This window comes from Lipotes vexillifer, unplaced genomic scaffold (assembly GCF_000442215.2).
Source record: "Lipotes vexillifer unplaced genomic scaffold, Lipotes_vexillifer_v1.1 scaffold605, whole genome shotgun sequence".
In the NCBI taxonomy this organism is placed as follows: domain Eukaryota; kingdom Metazoa; phylum Chordata; class Mammalia; order Artiodactyla; family Lipotidae; genus Lipotes; species Lipotes vexillifer.
The window spans coordinates 1,182,767-1,190,739 of record NW_006774406.1 but is presented as its reverse complement, the minus strand read 5'-3'; positions in this window follow the sequence as shown (position 1 = coordinate 1,190,739).

Below are 7,973 nucleotides of genomic sequence, written 5' to 3'. Positions count from 1 at the left end.
GTGACTAGGAGTAAATGGAGAAACCCTTAACATTTTAATAAATGTGCCTTGGTTACTTGGTTAGAGCTTAGATTCTGTGAGAGACCAGGAATAATTTCTTTTGCCCGCAAGTCGTTGTGCTCCACCCCGCCCTCCATTTCAGTGGGAAGCGTTATCAATAATGACTTCTCTTTAGGCTGGGGAGCCCAGACCACCACCTGTAACTGCAGGTTTAGGGTGGGGAATGGGGAAGGGGGAGACAGTGGGGAGGCGGGGCTGCCCAAAGACAGGAAACCTCCTCCCTCAACCTTCAATTCAGATCTTCTCCATTAATTTCGTATTTCTGGGGCACCCACCCTGTGCAAAACACCGCCAATTTGATTTCTTTTTTTCTTTCAAAAAGGGAAAAAAAAAACACCCTGCAGTCCCTAAGCCAATAACTAACTCACCTGAAGGTCAGAAAACCCTCCCCCCACTCTCCCGGGGGTGCCTGGGAGGGATTGAGAGCCGGGCAGAAATCGCAGTGGAAATCCAAAGGCTAACGCGATTGGCAATGGTCTGGAGGCGTCGTCCCCGAGCGCGACCCTGCGCCACGATGGAGAAGGCAGCCGCGGCGCGACGGTCCTGAAGTCCCGCGGCGCCCCCTCCCCCGCGGCCGAGCCTGGCCGGGCGCCGTCCCTGGGCGTGTGCCCCGCCGCAGCCCGCGGAGCCTCCGTGGCTCCTGCAAAAGGGGGCGGGGAGCGCGGCGAGCGGCCCGAGTCTGCGGCTTCCTCCCCCACGCCCGAGCCTCCGCGCAGCGCCCAGAGGACGCGCGCCCGAGCCCGGTCCCTACGCCGCGGCGCGCCCGGGCCCCCGGCCCAGGCCAGGTAACTTTTCTGCCTGCAGAGCTAAGGGATCCGAGGGGGGCTTGGGGGTCGCGAGGTGCGCAGGGCGGGCCGTGGGCGGGCGCGGGGCGGCCCGGCGGACGCGTGGCTCCGGCGCCGCTCGTCCGCCCGAACCGCCGGAGCCCGGCGCCCGCCCCGCCCGGACCCCCGCGGGGACCCCCGCCGGGCCGAGCCCGAGCGCCGCGTATCGCGGCCGGGGACGTGCCCGCTCCGCCGGCCGCGCTGCAGCATCGCGGGGCCGGCGCTCAGCCTGAGCCCTGGCCTCCGGCCTGGGGTCCTCCCTCCGAGCCGTGGCCGAGAGGGGCGGCTGGCTCCCCACGCCCTGGCTCTGTCAGTTTCCTCGCCCCCCACCGTCCCGGGCGCCATGTTTTGAGTTACCCCTCGGGGTAGGGTGGGGGAGGGGCGCGGGGGCGACATTGCGGCGCCGCCCGGGGCGGGGGCCGGCTGGCGGAGGGGCCTGGGCGCGGCGGCTGCAGGCTCGGCGCGGCCGGGCGCGGCGCGGGGCCGGTAAGGTGTGCTCGCACAAAGCATCCCCGCTCGGGAGCGGCTGGCCGCTTTTATGTAACTTGTCTGCTTCCCCGAAGTGGGGCGGCGGCCCCCGGACGGCGGCGGGGGCTGCAGCCGGGCGGCCGGGGAGGAGGCGGCAGCGTCCCAAAGGGTTGGTTCGGGGCTCGGGCACCTGCGGGGCCGAGGGGCCAGGGGCGGCGCTGCTCACCTGGCGCCCACGAGGCTCCGCTGCCTCGGGAGGCGTGTGCGCGGGCGGCTCTGCGGCGGCTGGGGGCGGGGAGCCCGGGGGGTGGGGGCCGGGGCTCGGAATCGCGGGAGTCGGGGTCTCAGCCAGTTCCTGGCGGGTGCTTCCCGGCTCCTTGCCGCGGGGGCCGGCTTTCTGGGGTCTCCCCTCGTCTCTCGCCCTCCGTTCCTCCCCCTTTTCCGTCCCCTCTCCAACTCTCCCCGCCATCTCACCCCCCACCCCCCAACCGCCAAGTTCACGGCTTCTGCAATGCGGTGGGTGTGGTTACCTAGTAAATTGACACTGTGGTCCTTTGCCGCCGGAGCGTTCTCTCCTTTTCGGTTTTCAGATTTCCGGATACAAAGTTGTCCAGGGGTTTCTTCTCCATTTCCAGCCTAGGCTTGAAGTTAGGGAGAAATTGTTGCAGAACAAATAGAAAGATAAAGAGAACATGTGGTATTAATTACGCGTGGAGGCCGGCCTGAGAAATCCTGAGAGGGTCAGGCAGTCCTGCTGATGCGGCGCTTGCATTACGTGTTTAAGTTGGGGTTTCAGCTTTTTTACATTAGGCTTGCGGAATTGCTTTTGCAGATATCCTGCCCGTCCCTTTTTTTTTTTGGCCCATTTTAGCCTCTCTGGGGGCGGCCAGGTGTGCGTTGGAGTTTCTCCTGGTAGCATTAACTTTCCTAGCAGTAGAGTCAACAAATCCAGTGCTGAAAACGTTCTTTTTGAGTTTTACACTGATTTTTAATGTCTCAAGGAAACAAAAATGATAATTTATGGTCATCCATTTATGATCTGGGAGCCCTGAATGCAGCACCAATTACAGAAAATTAAGCTGAAAAGCCCTATTAAGAAAAAAGAGCACATCAAAGCTTGAGTGAACTCTGGGGAATTGGGAGATGATTTGTATCGTGGCTCAAACAGTGTTTTTAAAAAATGCATGTTAATTTTGGTAGCAGACTTTTAAAATTTTAATTGGAGTAATAAAGTCCTTGTGAGAGGAAATAAATTCTACATCGAGAAGGCTGACTTTATCAACTTCAGAAGGCATTGATGAAAATAAAATAGCTGAATAGTGAATAGTCTCATTTGCATTAGGATTTTCTGGTGGTTTAGAAAAGCAAAATACCAGATGCACCAGTTACTGCATACAGTTTATGGAGCTAATACACTTTAGGCAAATAATTTTGGCAACACAGAACATGTTTTGTGAATGATTTATCAAGAAGCAGAAGAGAAGCCACTTAATTTGTAAACCCCTTTGAGGTGAAGAATTGAGAAGATAGAGGTCAAAGGTCTGTCACAGGGAACTGTTTACATTTAATTTTTCCTTTTTTTTGCGGTACGCAGGCCGTGAATGATTTATCAAGAAGCAGAAGAGAAGCCACTTAATTTGTAAACCCCTTTGAGGTGAAGAATTGAGAAGATAGAGGTCAAAGGTCTGTCACAGGGAACTGTTTACATTTAATTTTTCCTTTTTTTTTGCGGTACGCAGGCCTCTCACTGTTGTGGCCTCTCCCGTTGTGGAGCACAGGCTCCGGACGCGCAGGCTCAGCGGCCATGGCTCTCGGGCCCAGCCGCTCCGCGGCATGTGGGATCTTCCCGGACCGGGGCATGAACCCGTGTCCCCTACATCGGCAGGCGGACTCTCAACCACTGCGCCACCAGGGAAGACCTACATTTAATTTTTAAGTCATTTCCTCTGCACGAATGCAACTTAGGTTAAAAGTAGTTTGTGTCAGTTCTTGCACAGTGCTTGGCCTTGGGCCAACTTTGAATTGTGTTCAGATCTGGGATTTTTTTTACTTGATCAGATGCTATTTTATCTAGACATTGGTCTTGAAGCATCGGTTGGTCAGATGCATCCAGGGGCCACTCAAGTAGAAGAGGGGCAGCCCTTCATGTCCCAGGAGATGTGATATTGTCAGTACTTTGTGAATCCTTTCTGGATTTACCGTTTGTTGGATTATGACAGGCATATGCTGTCCAGTGTATTCTCTTCCATGTTGTAAAGCATATTTATCTTTTAATTTAGTGATTTTTTTAAAAAACCCTAAAATTCACGAATTAGAATTCAAGTCCTCTCCAGTAAAATAGAACTCCAAGAGTAGGCTGAAAAATAAATACATGTTTCTTTTCCATGAGAATTTGACAGTAATGAAGAGAGATTTCTTAAGTCCTCAAGTACCCTGGTCATCTTTCCTCCCCCGCCTCTTCCAAGTATCCAACCACAGTCTTCCTCTGAATGTCAGCTTTATTATGGAATATAGACTTACTATTGAAAACCATGACTCAGATTTCTCTTTGGCACGACTTCATTTGGAGAGATCTTTGATGGTGCCCCTGCAACATCTCTTTCTTTCGAAAGGCTCCGTAGCTGCTAGTTTCTTGGGAATTCATCAGGCACTCCTGGAGGGCTCTGCTGTCATTTGATTTGCCTGGGCTTCAGAGAATTGTGTGCTCAGAAGCAGGGGCTGGAGCAGTGAGGTCACTACCCTGCCTGGTGTTGTGACATCACGATGGCTCAAAGGAAACAAGGGTGGGGCAGGCAAAACCAGACCATCTGAAGCATCTTGCTGGCTTTAACTTTGCCTGGTAAATGAATGAGACTCTCCTTTCTCAAGCTGGACTGCGCCGTAAGGTATTGTTTGGAGAATTAGACGTGGATGCAAGCCTGCATGGGAAAGTGTATTTCATAGATCAGGGAAGAGGAGGTTTTTTTGTGTGTGCAGTAGTAGAAATCATTGAATATTCTTCTTACTGAGGAAAATACTGTAATTTGTTTAAAGGGCTACTTAAAAATTAGATTTGAGTAACGAGTCTGTATTGATGCAAAGAGTCAGTATATTTCTTACTCTCCTCTGTACCTAAATATCTTGCTAAATTCTCGGTTTAGGTTATTGGTGTTGTCTTTCAAAAGTGTGTGTTGTCTGTCAAGATACAATCTCTTCTGCGTAGGCAGTGTTCTTTCCGATTTATTTTTAAGTGATGTGTTTGCAGTTGGCAATTAGAAAACGTGGCGGGGGGAGCGAGAGGTTTCACAAGTGTAGAAGATATCTGCCGTGACTTGGGGTAATTGATTCCTGTTTAAGTTTTTGCTTTATTTGCAAATTATTTTATAATTTAGCATTTTAGAATTCTCCGAAGTGAGAATTCTAGTGCAGAGATGATCACAGACACGTTGCACCCCAATTAGTGATGAGTCAGTTACAAAAGGAAGTCTGAAATTCTGAAGCTGTAAAGCAAATTTCGTGTTTTGAGCCCTGAATTGAATGTGACGTGAGCATAAGAAGACCCGAGAACGGCCGCAGCCTGAGGTCTTCTCTCCCCCTCCTTGGTTGGATGACTGTCCTTTTTTCACATGAGTGTATTATGTGTGTGGGACCTCTGGGCACTTCTCACTTAACCATGTCACTGTCCCAAAACACATTTCCAAAGCAAAGGGAAGGAAAAAAGGAAAAGGGAAGAATGGCACAAATAGAGAAGTTGAAATTAGGTACCAGACCTGCAGCTTGCTTGGTTGAAATGTCTTCGGTGCTGCATTTTTAGACTTTACAATGATTGGTTGAATTGCACACTTCAGAGTTGTAAGTTTCTATTAGCGCCAAACCCCTAGTTCTTTGGTAATTTGCAGTACAGAGAAAAAGCCAACAACTTAATTTTTAGGTGTTTGACATTTTGATACACTGTTCTTTTAACCCTTCCTTATAAACTTAAAAAAGAAAGAAAGAAAAAGAAAGCAGAAAGTTTTATATTAAATCTAGAAAACAGATGTGATGTTTACTCTGCCTTGTGTGCTTATTTTTCTCTCCACTTATATTGAGCGAATGCTTGTTGTTTGGAGGAAATTATTTCCCTTGGAGTTTGATACCCAGACCTGTATGGTTCTCAACACTTAGGGTATTGAGTAAATATTTATGGAATTGAATTTAAAAATGAGGCCATGCGTGACTTACGCTTTACTACAAAAAAATATGTGAAAAGGCTTAAAAAACATGGCCACTTATTTAAAAATGAGAATTATCGGACTCATGTATGCAGTTGTTATTTTTAATGGCACCATCCTCTTCATAACAAGTTTGCTGCTCTGTCCATAGCTCAGATTAGACAGATTCTAGAGGTTTTGTGTGATCCGAGAAGAGAATACCGCAGGTTCCCCGAGAAGAAAGAATGGGATCTTTGAGAGAAGATGTGCAGGCGGGCTGCTTCCCTTCCTGCCAGCTCTAATTGGTGTCACGGAAGACATCAGTAGAGGGGAAAAACTCAGAAGAGGAGGAAAGGGATCAGATTGGGGAGTGACAAAAGCTGAATTAGGGCTGAGCCAGGATATTGATCTCGACGTTGAACTAAAAAGAGAAAAACTATTTTCTCTTGTAGATCTCTCTTCTTTGGTCATTTTATACGTAGTGTTTACATTCTCCAACAGTGACTTTCTGTGTGTTTTAGTCAAGCCCCACATTTCATCCTTTCTAAAACAAACCTATTTTTTTTCACATTTGTACATCTCTGAAATTGGGAAATGTCTTACAGTTGCTCTCAGCCATATGGCAGAGAGAAAGCTGGCAACAGAATTCGTTGATGGGGCACACGCATCAAAAATTGGAGATTGGGTGTCAGTTGGTTGGAAGAAAATCTTGGAGACAGTAATGGAGCACTCATAAGAAATAGTGCATCACCCATGAAGAAATATAGATGGTATTGTGTAAAAACATAGAGCACAGTAACTGAGTCGGCATGCAATTCAAACGAGTTGGATTCTGACCTTGTAAAGAATTATTTTGAATATCTTGGCCAGTTTGTTTTGTTTCTCTTCTCTTTGTGCATGCACAGCATATCTAAATAAATCTAAAAGTTCTCTAAATAGAAAATTAAAATTCCAACACTTGAGTTGCCTCTTAATTCGCGGAGTGCTACACATCTTGTTATCTCTTACAATTAACGGTGTCATGAATTTTATGAAACATGGTTTGTCACTTGGCTATGCAAATTTTAAAAATGTTTTATAATGTTCGGCGCTTATTCACGTGGCCCCTTCTATGTATTGGTAACTGTTTCTTATGCGCATCCCTTTGTAGGAAAAATCGATTGAGCGGTCTTCATTTTCTGTTTTGGCTTTTCCAGTTTGGTCCCTGGAAGATGGTTGGACTTTGACTAGTCACTGAGCAGACATTCCAGATAGAACACTGCAGAAGTCAAGAGGCCTACATTCAACTGGAATGTAGCCTTTATCCTGGGGAGTACTAGGCGATGAGTCTAAGGAGTGTGGGGCTTGATGGTGGATATGAAACTAAGAGATATTTTGGACTTTGCTAGGTACTGGGGAGCCATTGAAAGTAGTGGAGTCGGAAGGAAGATGCTTGGTGATAAATGTAGGGTGTATTGGAAGAACAGGAGTCTGGAGGCAGATGGTCTTTTGTTAATGGAGTAATCCAGAAAGTTTCAGAAATTGACTGTAACGCTAATTCCTCTCAATGGAAATTTTGGCAATTCACTACATATATTTTTTGTGGTCATATTTAGTTGAAGATTAAATATTACTTTTGGACCGTTTAGGGTGGAAAATGAGATGTTCAGAAGATAGAATGATTTTCATTCCTATTTATCCTTCCAATTAAAACATCTTTGTTATTTCAGGTGTTAAGAATAATCCATACTCGCTGTAAAATATTTTCTAATAATATCGAAAGACAAGAAGAAGAAATCTTGTTGTCTAGAGATAGCTACTGAAGATATGTTGGCAAAAATCCTCCCAAAGCTGCCTCTTTGAGCGTGTAATAGACTCTAGTGGGTCTTGGAATCAGACAGACCTGGGTTGGGCTCCCAGTCTTCCTATGTGATTGCTTTGTGTCATGGGTCAAGTCTCTTGACTTTTTTTTTTTTTTTTTTGGCAGTACACGGGCCTCTCACTGCTGTGGCCTCTCCCGTTGCGGAGCACAGGCTCCGGACGTGCAGGCTCAGCGGCCGTGGCTCACGGGCCCAGCCGCTCCGCGGCATGTGGGATTTTCCCGCACCGGGGCACGAACCCGCGTCCCCTGCATCGGCAGGCGGACTCTCAACCACTGCGCCACCAGGGAAGCCCTCTCTTGACTTCTTGAGTCTAATCACTTACAAAATGGCTGCAGTGCCTAAACCTCAAGGACATGAGGATTACATATATAATACATGCACAGCACTGGGCATAGTACCTGGTACATCACAAGAACCTAGTTAATAATGGCAACAGCTTTGTTCGACACAAGTACAGATTTGTAGACAGTTACGTATTTGGCATGAGGAGACTTCTGACTTAAATACTAATATGTAACCTTTTTCTTTTTTATGCCACAGTATGTTCTGGGGAGCTTTTTCATCTATACCAATCTTTATCTGCATCATTA